The sequence below is a fragment of the Centruroides vittatus genome, unplaced genomic scaffold (assembly GCF_030686945.1).
Source record: "Centruroides vittatus isolate TY-2023 unplaced genomic scaffold, ASM3068694v2 contig_1213, whole genome shotgun sequence".
NCBI lineage: Eukaryota > Metazoa > Arthropoda > Arachnida > Scorpiones > Buthidae > Centruroides > Centruroides vittatus.
In genome coordinates, this window is record NW_027120776.1 from 2,581,811 (window position 1) to 2,596,595 (window position 14,785).

At 33.9% G+C, this 14,785-nt stretch overlaps 1 protein-coding gene and 1 long non-coding RNA gene across 2 annotated transcripts in view; one reads left to right on the forward strand and one right to left on the reverse strand.

Annotated features, from left to right (window-relative positions):
- The window catches only part of LOC136985840 (eukaryotic translation initiation factor 4 gamma 1-like), a 96,722-nt gene that overhangs the window by 43,747 nt on the left and 38,190 nt on the right, over positions 1–14,785 (reverse strand). The window lies entirely within an intron of this gene.
- LOC136985682 (uncharacterized) lies at positions 5,159–5,741 on the forward strand. The gene is made up of 2 exons (XR_010882370.1): positions 5,159–5,323; positions 5,635–5,741. It is a non-coding gene; the product is annotated as an uncharacterized lncRNA (long non-coding RNA).

Below are 14,785 nucleotides of genomic sequence, written 5' to 3' on the forward strand. Positions count from 1 at the left end.
GAGTGAGATAAATCGAATAAAACAGGGTGTTGATGCACGATTTCATTTAAATGTTCGTCATCCATTCGAAAACAAAATTTACCATCAGTGAAAATATCGTTCCCATCAAATGTACTTTCACAGTACGGTCACGCCACTGCCACTGCACAGCACTGTGACGGACGAGTCTGGACAGAGTGGTTTAAAACTAGATCAATGATTTCCTACAGGCAAATATTCACTGCAATGTGCCAGTACGTCACTGTTGTGCGTAAATGGATCTTTAAACATTATTTAAAAACAGAAAAACAAAAACAAAATTGATAAAGGGTATTGATATTCTTCCTAAGTTGAATATATGTAAGTAGAAGAGCTCCTGTATCAAATACAAAAGATTTCTTTACCTTTTCTATTCACGTTACGATCCTCAAAACTTCTCTTTCGAAAGACGTTCTTGTGCTTCCCTGTGCGCTTCGAGACGATTCTGATCAGTTATTTTTGGATTATTCTCGTCAATTCGTGGAACCCTATAGAAAGCGATTATTGTTAACAAAAACAAAATTAAAATAATAAGCTTAACATAATTCTGACCCTTGAATTAGTCGTTTTTCTAACTACAATACCTTTCGTTGATTCAACGTACGAGTTTATGCGTAATTTTATTTAGGCCGGTTATCATATAGATTGGAACTTGCTATTATTATTACAAAGGTTACATAAATTATCATCTTCAGTCGAAACTTATCTAAAGTATTTTAGATATAAATTAGTTATTTGAAAACTTATCTGATTAAAAAAACAATTGATTTTCGAAATTAACTGGTTAACAACTACTTTTTTTTTAAATATATAAGTTTAGTTAAACGTAAAAAATACCTTAAACTTAAAAAGAACGAAATAAATGCGTTAATTCCGAAGAGAAAGCTTCCAAGTTTCTCGTTTCGGCACGGAACTCGACACTTGTTCTTTAGCTCGTTTATAACCGATTGACCTTGAAAACAGCTGTACCAGTTATTCCCGGGACGTTTACATACACTCTTTAGGGCAGGGATGGGCAACCTGCGGCCCGCGTCGCACAAAATATTACAAAACAATATAACCGTCTATAAAATAAAAATTTAAAATACTAACATCTACTCGTCTGTAATCGTACTAAATACCAAGAACCCGCTTCGTATATATATATATATATATATATATTCGACGCAGCTAGAGACGGCCCTTGGGTTGATTCATTTTTGCGTTTTTAAGGGGTGCTACAATTGTTTACAAATGCACGTGTACTTTCGTAGACTGTCCATACGCGCTTGACCCTTTTTCAAGACTAAACGAAGCTCGAGGGAGTAATATGCATTCGTAAACAATTCTATTGCCCCTTAAAGACGCAAAAATAAACCAATCCGAGGACCAACTCTAATTGCAAGGTATCTGGTAATTTAATACGACTTCACTCGATACTTCATATTGAGCTGTAAAGTTATACCAACGCTTTGTATCGTTGCATTTAATTTTTTTGGTATTTTCTACATTTTTACTATTAATGGACTCCTGCTACTTCGAATTATTTTTTAGTCCTCGCAGACCATGGTTATTACGGACTTTTTAGTCGCCGTTTCATTTAGTCACTACTCGAGTTACGATCACCTCGTCCGAAGTTGCGGAACCGAACCCCGTCGTAAGTCGAGAAGTGACTAGTTATTTCACCATAGTCGTAGTTTTATTCATTTCATTTGACAAAAGTAAATACAAAATTAATATAAAGTATATTTTAATCATTTTTTCGATGTAGATTTTCACCTTACATGCAGTTTTGGTTTCGTTTTCCGATCGACTTGTTTTTGGACTGCAATTTGAAAAATTTGCAAATCTATAAATTCCCACTGTCGTCCGTCTGTCTGTCTTTCCTTAAACTAGGGGCAGGAGGCCCCAATTAACTATTTACGAACTTCCGGTTCAAAACCCGTGTCACGTTATTTCAATCCAAAAATTTCCCCCGAAAGGAGTTAGATAAATGACCGGCACGACTCTATGGCTAGGAAAAGTACGCTGTAGGGGGAAAAGTCACTACTAATTTGAGGCGGAGAACATATTAATTAAAAATGTGATTAAAAATTGCAGCCTAGCATTGTTCAGTTTTGGTTTCATTTCGCCACGAGTGATGCGTCGTGGATTTGTTTGTAAAGCGAAGATATGGATCATAAAAGAAGACGATAAGCTTTAGATTTAATACAAAAAATAGATATTTTCCATCTTAAATCTAACGAAATATATCAAGATAAAGTTGATAAAGAAATGTCTCGGAATAAATAGACAACTTCAGACATTTCGATAGCGAGAGAAAAACAACAGAACTTAGTCCGTAGTAATGACTTATCGCGATAAAATGGACTTTCATTGTGATGAACCAATATCTTCAATTCCATAGTAGTTTGTTACAGCGAGCTTTTACTATATTTATTAGTGCAGTATTTTATTCATTTTATTTATCCTCAATTTATAGATGTCAACAAGAAAGAAACGGAAGATGAAAATCGAATTTATAATGAGTCGTGGAAATACGATTACTTTTTCATTCATTATGAAAAAAAATCTTGTTTGTTTAATTTGTTCGGAAAGTACTGCAGTTTTTAAGGAATATAACGTTAAAAGGCATTACACCACTAAACATTCCAATAAATACGACCGGTTTACTGGAGACTTAAGAAAACAGAAAGTGGAAAAACTGATGAAAGCCGTAACCTCCCGGCAAGCATTCTTAATGAAAACAAATAATGAATCTGAATCCGTAACAAAAGCTAGTTATGAAATCTGTAATCTATTGGCAAAAACTCTTCATTGTTATTCTGATGGAATGTTTATAAAGCAACTAGCTGACCCAGCCACGCGTTGTTGTGGCTCAAAATGTATCTATTATAAATGTATAACATTTCCCCCGTGGGGTGAATTTCAAAAAATCCCTTAGTGTACAGTACATTTTCTTGACGTACCCTATTGCGTTTTAACGCAATCAAAAACGTGTCTAAAATAGTATAATAAAAGCAGAGTTCTTCACAGTAAGCCTTAATCCTGTCCCTCTCCCCCCAGTGGAGGGAATTTCGACATGTATATTAGGGCCTATATAAAAACACGTGCGTATTCGAATGCAACGTGGTGTCAAAATTTCAAAGGAATTGGTAGGAACAAACGAACGTTATATTTTATTTATATAGATAGATAGAAAATGATCTGCTTTAGTCCATTCTCACAGAAAAACATAATGCCTCGCAGAAAAGCAAACTTAAGTCGTTGGAAGTTAGCGCCATCTGTTGGACATAAAAGCCTTAATTCATATATAAATATATTTTTGAAAGGGGGGAAATGGTGGTCTTCACATATGTCACAAACCTTCGCGGGAATGTATTAAACAACTTCCCAAAGTTTCATGGCAATCGGATAAATGGTATAGTAATGCATGAAGGACAAATAGACAGACATCCTGTACATTCGTTTTTATATATATAGATGTATTGAAAAAGCAGTTGAAATTATATGTCCTGATCAGAAGATTTTTGCAAATATTAGTTTATCTCGACGAACGGTTGCGAGAAGAATCGATGAAATGGCAGATAATGTTGACGAATCATTAAAAACGAGTAAAAGCCTTTGAATATTTTTCCATTTGTCTGGATGAATCCACCGACATAACAGATACGGTTCAACTTGCAATTTTCATTGGAGGCATTGATTCAGAATTAAACATTACTGAAGAATTTTTAGATTTAGTTGGGCTAAAAGGAAATACTACAGGAGAGATTATGTACGGGGCTTTTGAAAAAACCTTGGAAAAAAATGAACTCTCACTATTAAAACTGAGTGGAATTACAACTGATGGCGCCCAGTCTTTCGGAGGAGAGCGACGCGGTTTAATTGGTATTCTCTCGGATAAATCAGCACAAAACGAAAATCCAAATGATTTATTTATTTGCCGTTGTGTTTTGCACGTGGAGAATTTATGCGCTAAGAAAATTAATATGGAACATGTTATGGATACAGTAGTATCCACAGTGAACTTTCTGAGAGGTCGCGCATTGAACCATCGTCAGTTTAAAGAATTTTTGTCTGATATTGATGCTGAAAATAATGACGTTGTTTATTTTACTGACGTCAGATGGTTAAGCAAATCTTCAGTCTTACAAAGATTTTACAATCTCTTACCAGAAATAAAATTATTTATGGAAATGAAAGGAAAACCTGTTAAAGAACTTTCAGACTGCGAATGGCTGACAGATCTTGCGTTTTTTGTCGATATTACAATGCATTTGTCAGAATTAAATATAAAAATACAAGGAAAAAATCTTATCATATCTGAATTTATAACGTTTATAAAAGCATTTATATCCAAGCTCAAATTATGGAGCACGCAATTGCGTAACAAAAATTGTCACTTTTCTCCACTTTATTACAACGCACCGAACTTAAAAATTATTTTAAATATGCAGAGAAAGTCGAAAAACCAGAACAAGAATTTTAAAATATGATAGATTCGAAAAATTTCTTAGCCGAGAAAAAGAAATACGAATAATTACGGCACCTTTTTCAGTAAAGGTAGGAAACGTACCAAATGAACTTCAATTGGAGTTAATAAAGATTTGAAAGATGCTTTTAAAGAAAAAAATTTGGTAGATTTTTATAAAACTTTTATCAAAGAAAATCAATTTCCTAACTTAAGAAAGTATGCGGCAAAAATTCTGTCCTTATTTTGTACAACTTACGTATGCGAACAGTTTTTTTTCCGCAATGAATTTAGTAAAAAGTAAAACAAGAAATCGGCTAACGGACTCTCATCTAAAAAATAATTTAAAATTAGCGATGACAAATATTCAGCCAAATATATCTGATATATTACATTCGCATCAATTCCAGCAGTCACATTAAGTACAGTATACCTATGTTCATTATGAATAAATATTTGTGATTTACCCGTATTTTTTTTCTTCTTATGTGCGGCCCGCGTCAATTCTGAAGTTTCAAATGTGGCCCTTACATAGAAAAAGGTTGCCCATCCCTGATTTATATCATCACACTTATTTTTTGGAATAATTGTCCAAAGATGCAGTAGTTTTGTTTATCAGCAAACAGAGCTCTAGTATAATTTACCCAATTTTGTTACCCGAGAAGAATACGGATGGAGGGTCTTGTAATTTTTCATTTTGTTTTATTACTTTTTTTGTAGAATTTTATGGAAGAAGAACGAAGTGGCCGACTACGAAGCGACCACGTTTTCCATCTTTTACAACAACGCTTTATACTTAATGCTCATCACGGTCGCTTCCTTTTACGTGATGCGATCGTTTACGCCCAGCGTGTATCCTTTTACCGTTCGTCTTCGTATCGACGCGGTGGCATTTTAATGAACTTTACATATAAATACGGTAGAGCTTCGATCGTCCGAGTAATTCCGGAAAGCCTTTGCCAACAATAATTATTACATAATCTGTGTTTCCAATGATAGAAAAACACTACAACCAGAAGCTCGCGACTCATTTTAAAATTATTTCCTTACTAAGCACGATCGATTATCCGATACAGGCTCGGATTATTTTGGACGGTCGACGCTCTACCGTATTTTAAAAAATTTTTCACCAATTTAATCGTACTTCCTTAACGTAAAAATAGGAACTACGTGCTGTCGGTGGGAACCGCGGGAGGACTGTTGGCTCTGTTTTCTACAAGTTCTCACTAAACTTAAACATTTTAAACTGACAATAAAAGTTTGAACAAAAGTTTTGACTTTCTTCTTTTAGTAAGTTTACACTTAAGATAATAGACCTCTTTCCTTTTTGTCCATACCAAACTGCACGTAAAGACGAAAGCCTAAAACAAGTTAACATGTCTGAAGCAAGCATAAACTTTTTGGGCATGCATAAATTACGTCATCCTTTGATGGAGTATTATCTCTATATTATTAAGCAAGTACTATTCATTAGTTACACATATTAACCATCTTGAACTCTGAAACTGGTATTTTTCTAGTTGCCAACAGACTAAAAGAATCGACATTAAAACTTCTCATATTGTTCTCTTATCTTGACAAAACTCGCGACTTGTCCAAAAACTAATTAGCAAGCATACAAATAGTGTTTTACCAAAGTTTAAATTAAAAAAATACTCTATGAAGAGTTTGACGTACCCTTCTCTCAGGGACAAATCTTACCTTACCTAACCTAACATCGCATAAGACTGACAAACAGCAGTGTTTGAAAGTATAACAAATAGAAGCGGCTTGTCGTTTCGACTTCTACCAAAGCTTATCCGTACTTGTCGACATTCTCCAATTTCGGACTTCACAGTAACATATATATAAATACATTTCACAAATTATTCTCAAAAAACTTTGGTAGACTTTATGCAATTATTATATTTAATTCCTTTTTCTTTTCTTGTTTTTTAGAATCATTAATATTTTCTAATGTACACGAGCTGAGATATCAACAGAGTAATTCATTATTATTAAATGCCGCAATCGGCGATCTCTTTTATGACCTTCCAGAATCTTTCCTTGCAACATTGAGTAAGGCACAATTTTATAAGCAATTTTGCACTGCAACTTTTTCCCTCTTTAGATCCAATTTTTTTTTTTTTTTTTTAAACCTAAATGTACATGTGCCAAGGCTTTATGGGATATCAACAGATCGATCCAAATTCACTAACTGTCTCGTTAAAACCTGGAATCATCCGATGTAGTATTCGAACTTTTGTTTTGAAAAATCGTGAAGTATGAAAGAAAAAATTTAATTTTACAATAAAGATCAATTTTCTTCTATAGAGTCGTCCTGCTTGTTCTCGTATCCAAAGCATAAAGTCTGCGACGGTCGTTTAATGCCACTCTTTCCTTCCTGTTCGGAAGGATCCGTGCTCTGTTCCCACTGTATGAAGGCCTCGTCAGATATGTCTTGGTCGTCCAAAAATTGGAAGATATTGATCAATAAACCTGTAGACATAAAAAAATAGCCGTAAGTATCGTCTGCTGACGAGAAAGTACCACCCGTGATAAAACAGGCTTACCTTTTGGATGTTCTAAACGATTTACAATCGCTTGTAAGGCGTACAACACTTGTAATTCTAGACAAATCTCTAGGTCCAAATATTTCTGCAACAATGGTAGCCTAGGCAACAGTTTCTTCCTATCAAACCTACTTACTGAAACCTCACCTGGAACATATAAAAAATAGTTAAATACAGTCAAACCTGTTTTTATGCGCTCTTTTTATGTGCGATTTTTATTTGTGCGATTTTTTTAATGCGAATTTTTAATTTGTGCGGTATAGTTGGCGACTAATCTCGTGCAATTCGTCATGTCTTACGTTGACTTATTATAGCTAAATAAACTTATTATAGCATAAATGCACTTATTATAGTAATATTATTGCATGAATATGCGAAAAATGAATTAATTTACTTTTTAAGTCAACAAAACACCACCTGGACAAAAATATGTAAAACAGACGATAGACCAGACGATGCAGTCAAGTGCTGACATATGTTGTCAATAAATTCTATTTCGTACGGTTTTGAGTTATTTTCTATGTGAGACTTTTTTTATGCGGTCCCTGTTGACCGCATAAAAAAAATATTTTTTAATTGTGTTGCAAAAACTATTTTTTTACAGCCATTCGTGAAACTGCTTTGAAACAGGATTTAATTTGAGTTTGAGAAAATTCGCACTTATGTAAGCGAACAAATCCAAAATTTTTGTAAGGATTAAAATGTCAAAAGTTGAGATTTGCCAATTGACGTAGCCAATGGCTTTTCCAAGCAAAGGCTGAAATTTCTCATTGTTACTTCATATTGCTTAAATCGGGTCATAAAATGAAAGATGATTATAAAATTTAAACAGACCACAAAGACAATCAATTAACCCTTTTCCCCCGACATCTCGTTTATGTTTATTTTGCGATCCCTCCTAAGGCAATATAGGTCAGTCAGGCGATATTATTTTAAAAGTTCACCAAAAATCAAATTATCATTATATCTATATGAAAAAAAAAATCACTTACATTTATTAATATCTTCAGTTTTAAATACGATATTTTTCAATACATTTTATTAGAAAAATTTATAAGAAAAAAATATATATCAGAACTGACACACAAACTTGACAATTTGTAACATTTTGTGAAAATTCACATTGTCTAGTTACATAGTTGTTTGCTGGCACCGAGCCAGAAAGACGTAGAATATTGTTTTCTACAATTCGATATAACACTTATGCGTGTATGTTTATTCGTTGTGAAATTATCGCACATTGTATCAAACATTTGTTTGAAATCAAAATTTTATACTGCTATCAACTAATATAATGAATTATTATACTTTATTCACTTCGTATCGAACGGGATTATATCTGTTGTTAATAAATTTTACAAAAATCGATATTTACCAAAGTAACGGCGAAGTTTTGCTTAAAAAGCCAGGGTACCGATCGATCGGTGCCTTCGGGGACAAAGGGTTAATTAATGTTAATGTTAACAACACAGATATGTGATCAATATTTTCAATAAATATCATATTAAATAATACAAATGTTTTAATCCCAATCATCACTTTATTTATTTCCCCAAACATATTTATGTAACTAAAATTAGTTTTAACTAATGTTAAAAGTTAAAACTAGTTTTATCTAAAATCAAAACATGTACTGTACAACAGTAAATTCTAGTTTTAACTAGACAAAACGGGTTTTAATGACATTCGGTAAAAAACTAGTTTTGACTAGTTAAAATACGTTTTAACTAAAAACTAGTTTTTACTGTAACATTTATATTGTCAAGTAATACAAATTCTTATAATCAAAAACACATTTATTTTATCAAGTAAGCTGGTGCAACATACTGTACATTAATGTAATTAAATTGCTACTGTTGAAGAATTTTACATACCTTAAAATCAGAATTATGCAAAAATTCATCAATAAGGGATTTAGTCTTTTTCTTCATGACCTCAATTGCCTGTTTTCTTTCTTTAGTTCTAAATTTCCTGAGAGGAGGCAGAGAAATATTGCTTCTGCTATGACTGGATTCTCGACCGGAAGCATCAAACCTAATTTGAACAATGGGACGTTTTGTACTCGTTTCATTGTTTATGACCCACAAGAAACATTTTTATATATAAGTTTATTACTTTCTAGTTTAACTATTAAATAGAAACTACTGTAAATATTAATAGTTAACATAACCTTTTCTAAAAACAACTAGTAAACAACATATCAAATATGTTGTCAGAAGTTATGTGATACCAGGACCACCGTAAGCAGGTGTGCACCGCACACGGGCAGCACGTCCAGGGGGCAGCAAATTGGTATTGCCGGCAAGCTCGGCATAGGTAGTTGTAGTTAAACAGGGGCAGCATAATCGGTATTGCACACGGGTGCTTAAACAGCTAGCGGCGCTTCTGTGTGATACTGTAGATAAACAATAAGATACTGTCTTTCATGCGAAGACACAATGTAGTGACAGTAGATTTAAAACACTGGGCAAATTTTCATTCTTTATTCATCCTTATCCAACCGAATAAAGGATGAAAATTTGCCCAGTGTTTTAAACCACTGTCACTGCATTGTGTCTTCGCAAGAAAGAAAACATAAAACATGGTTTCCTCAAGATAAAAATAAGATACTGATTTACAGCTAATAGAAAGTAACATATTATAGTCAACCAGAAGTAAATTCTGTTGCATGAGACAAATGATTTATTTATCATCAGATACACCACCCTGTATTTATGATTCAGATAGCCTGAGGTTTTATAAGGTTGATATTACAGTTTGTGAACTTGCTGAAGTATGCCTTGTTATTTACCAATGGTAAAATTTATACAAATAAATAGTAATGAAATTCTAATCGATTGGAATGGGATGGATCTACCCTATTCCATTGATTTCATTGAAATTTAGAAAAGAAACAGACAGAAGACAGTGGAAATTTATAAGTCTACAGTTTTTCAAATTGCGGCCCAATTAATTAATAGATAGTACAAAGTGTTACAATTTCTATAATATTTTGTAAAGGGCTTTCACTTTTCAATTTTAAAAAATTCCAGCTCTGTATAAGCCAATTCGTACGGATGAAATAGATCATTAATTGATGAACTAACAACATATCACAACAACTATCCTGCAGGTTTCTGTAGGATCCAGAAGTTTTTTCTCTCTGCATTCAGTTTCCTTTTGTAGGAAACTTTGAAAGGGGGTTTCCTGTAAGTTTACAAGTTCTACAGTATATGTAAGTCTTACTATTATGCAAATTAACTGTTGCGGCAGTTCGGACCAAAAAAATCTACTAAGCAGAAAGTAAAAACACCAGTTCTCTCAGTAGCCTGTAAGAAAAGGAATGTCGTAAGATGTCAATTATCAATTAATGAACTATTTTGTCACTACAAATTTGTTTTTTTATACTTTATTGGAATTTTCTTAAAAAACATATATCTGAATCCTTGCAGTACTGAGTAATCTTTTATGATTAAAAGAGAAATCACAGTAATGGCATAATTTTATTTTATAAATAGAAAACCCAATACTAAACTTCAATAAAAATATTAAATTGATCATAGGAAGTGCACTTAATGAGAAATCAAGGGAGTAGTAATCACAGTTTAGTTAAATGTAAGTTTTTAAAATGGGGTAAAAAATTTGAAACAAGCATAAAAAGTCAGACATTTGTAAAATCTATTCAAATTTGCTGAAAATCTTAATATTTTTAAAATAATATATCTGTCTGGATTTAGTTAATAATCGAAGAGGTGAAATAACATTTTATTTCCTTTAAAATCCCAACAAATCATGCGGATCAAAAAATTTACATTGCCATCAATCATTTTCTACACTAAAGTCTATTTACCTAGCTATTGAATAATTATTAATTCATTTGTTTATCTACTTGTGTTTGGGACACTGCTACAAAATGTCCCCTAAGTTTATGCATAATTCTACCAAAAATTTATTTATTTACCCATTTAAATTAACATTTTAAAAAACCTTGTGTCCACTTCCGTTTTAAACTATACAATGCCAAGAGACTACTGCGCACCCAACCCGAGTTAGTCTTTCAATACCAAAACTAACAAAAAGTACAAACACACATTTCAAATCTTTGAGAATGCGTGTTTATACTTTTTATGGACAGAATGACTACTCGTTAAAATGGAAATTGAAATTACTGTATAGTTTTTTCTTTTATCATAAAATATTTAACAAAGTTTATCACAAAATATATCTAGTTCTGCATTTATTATGCCTAATAACTGCAGAACACAGGTCATCTACTGTCCATTATTATGCATGGGAAAAATTTGATGATGTTTGCCTGTTCATTTTGTATATAGAAGAGCATCAAGTGCCTTCTATTATAAAAGAAAATCCCTTCATCTGTTGAGAAAAACTTTGTTATTGGTCCCTCCAGCAAGATCTTATGCTAAAGTTCCTTTGGGAACAGTCTTCATATAAAACAATCGTTGCATCGGCTCAATGAATCAAAGAATAAATCAAGGGGGATATTTTATTTTTGTGTTTTGAGGGAACATCGGTGTACCAATTTACACATAACAATTGTGTTAACCGATGAACTGTCGCTTTTAACACATTATCAACAAATTGTAATATTGTTTTACTTTATCTGTACGTTCATACTAACTATATTTAGTTAGCGTGAACGTACAAACCTGTTGTAATAAATGATTAATTTATAATGTTTGGAGTACAGTAATACCTTGACTTACGCGAACCTGGAGTTATGCGACTTTCAAATCTTGACGATTCGTCTTTTGTTTGAGCGCCATGAAACTCTTGATTACTCACTCCCCCACACTATTGTTCAGCTTACATGTTTGCATGTGTCGCACGGAATTGACGCATAGCTACAATTTATCGTGTGTTATTTATTTCTGTGTTTGTTATATCTATGGAGACTTGAGAGAGTCTATTATGTCATCCAAACGAAGTAGAACCGATTCTTCTGCACCAAACAAGAAAACAAAAACTTTATCTTTATCAGGAGCTGACAATTGATGAGCTCATAGAAATGCGTGAGCAAGAGCAAGACATTGAAGAACTTGATTCTTTAGACCCAGTTCAATCAGAAGATGGAATGGTGGTTGGAAACTTGACAGAATGCCTCAGTTTAATTGAAAAAGGGTTACAAATTTAAGAAAATATAGACTGCAACGAAGAGCACATTTCTTCTACAAAACGAGAAATAAAAACATTATTAGCATGCTACGAGGAAATTTTGGGGGGGATAAAAAATTATCTTTGAGCCGTCAGACGAATTTGTTAGATTTTATGAATCCTTCTACATCAAAATAATTTTGGTTTACGATTTTAATAATATAATTTGTTATACATATGTATTATCTAAGATTTTATGAAACATTTTTTTCTAAATTATTGTTTTCTTTAGTTCCGGCCCCATTTAAAAGTAATTTGTATTTATATACGAAATTATACCCCGACTTACACGAATTCGACTTATGCGATAGATGGGACCAAGCGATAATCGCGTAAGTTCGGGGTATTACTGTACAGTTATTTCTATCACCTAATTACTAATTCATCTGTTAATCACTGATTTCCCACATGCCAAAAGCTACATTCAGAACAGAATGTACTAATTCTGAATTTAGGGCAGGCCTGGCCGCAGGTTGGCCAGGCCTGCCCTAGAGTGTAGCTTGTTTATGTAGTTTTTGTCGACAGGTTCACAGTCCGTGTCAATGATGTACTGCTGCATGAGTGATCTGTAGGAACTTTCCTTTAATAGGACGAGAGACTTGTTTTTATCCACTTTCAGGACTATAATGTGCTCCTCTGCAAGCCATTTCTTGGTTTTTTTGTATGAGATGCCAAAAATTGTTATTACAGGCCTTGTTGGTGGAAGGAAGTTTTATTTAGTTCAATTACTGGTAAAAAAGGTTTTGTTTGTGACAGTTCAGTTCAAAATTTAATTGTTATAAAAATTAACTGAACTTTATAGTACCATATCAATGTAAAATAATATTTTTTAATTATAAAAATGAAGGATGTCCTAAAAAATAATGTCTAAATGTTAATATATCATATAATTTACATGTCTTCTAACTATCTGGGTATTTTCGATTAAATGGCAAAACAAACATGGAAAATCAGCAGAAGCAACAAGCAGTTTATCAAGTTCCTGGAAATAAAGAGTTGTAGTGTAACAAATCCATAGACAGCTTAAAACTATTTATGGGAAAGCAACAATCAATTACAGCAATGTCAAAAGACGAATGAGGTGCTGGGAAGTCTTCTGCAACCAATAACTGTTATAGCAGCAACTGCTAACTGCAGTAACAGTGTGAACCGACAAAGTGGACAACATCCTTCATGATGATTAGTGCACGTCCACTAGGAAAAACTGTAATGAACTTTAATGTGATCACAGTGCCGTTGAATGAATGATCTGTAACTTGGGATATTGAAAAATGTGTGTATTGAGGGGACCAAAACAGAGATATTCTTGGCTAACGTAAACAGGAGATGAAATATCTACATTTCTGTGACTGAAAAAAGGTGTGGTCACAAGAATGAAGACACTAACTCACTTAGCCAAAAAGTCTGAGACCGGGTGACACAGGTGGCTGTGTGTGTGTGTGTGTACTTGTGCTCCGTTTTTGGATTGCGTTTTCTCCGGAATTTCTCGCTGGTTTTTTGACTATGATAGACCAATAGATTCAGCTTTACGTCTGCTAACTGTGAGTGCTTGTTTTATTAAAATCAGATAATTATTTTCGGAGTTATTGCCATCCGAATTTTTGGACATTAGTCGGCCCGCATCAGCCCCCCCGTTTGCGATCCGATTTTGTTCCTGACGGTTTTTGTTAGTCTGCTGGCTCATTTACCTGCTCCGTGAATTTGGTCTTAGTCCGTGCATTATTCGCCGAGCTATCATCAGGTAAACTTTTACCGTTAGACAAAGGACTGTATCTTCGCCACATGGTCGGACTAGCCACTGGGCGCGACGTAGCCGGTTTGGCGTATTGCATGCTATGGGCTTTGGTTTTGTCTGTTGTGTATTTTCGTGACAGGAATCAGTGTATTTCGTCACCCTGCTAGTTATACGGTTCAAACGTTTCATTTCCTTCACCAAGTTTTGTTACTGGTCATCTTTCGCCGATCGGCACCTGCTAAGCACAACGGCGTTTTTATTTTCCCAGTTTATTTAAAGGCTTTTGACTCACCATTTGTCTCTCAAGTCTTATTCGTCATTGCTCCCATAATGCCTAAGCACATAATTAAAGAATTTAGTACAAAATCCCACAAGGTGCTTGCTGAACTCAAAGGTTACTGTGCAAATAACTACAATAATAAATTAGGTGCTAAAGAGCAAGTGTGTGTGATAACCGAACACTTCACTAAGGTCATTGACATGGCAGTGGCTTCTTTTAAGACCTACTGCTACCAAGAATCCCTTAAACAAAAGTTAGCTATGCTTACTACCAAAGAAGATCTCATCCAATTGATGGTAACTCAGCAGAAGTCTCTGGCTATCATCTCTAAACTGAAAGCTGACCAAACCTTACTGAATACACAGGAAGATATTAGTAAGGCTGTTGAAGCAACTAAAAGTCTGGAGGTCCAAGTTTTGAAAATTAGGGAGCTGGGTAAAACACCTGGTGATGGGGTGTGCAGTGGGGATGGTAGACAACTCTATAGTGAAGCAGTAAAGTATAATACCAACCACTCAAAACCAAACAATGGAAACTCCCTGTGTACTTTATTGGTCTAACCAACTGAAAACAATGCTGATCCGGAGGAGACC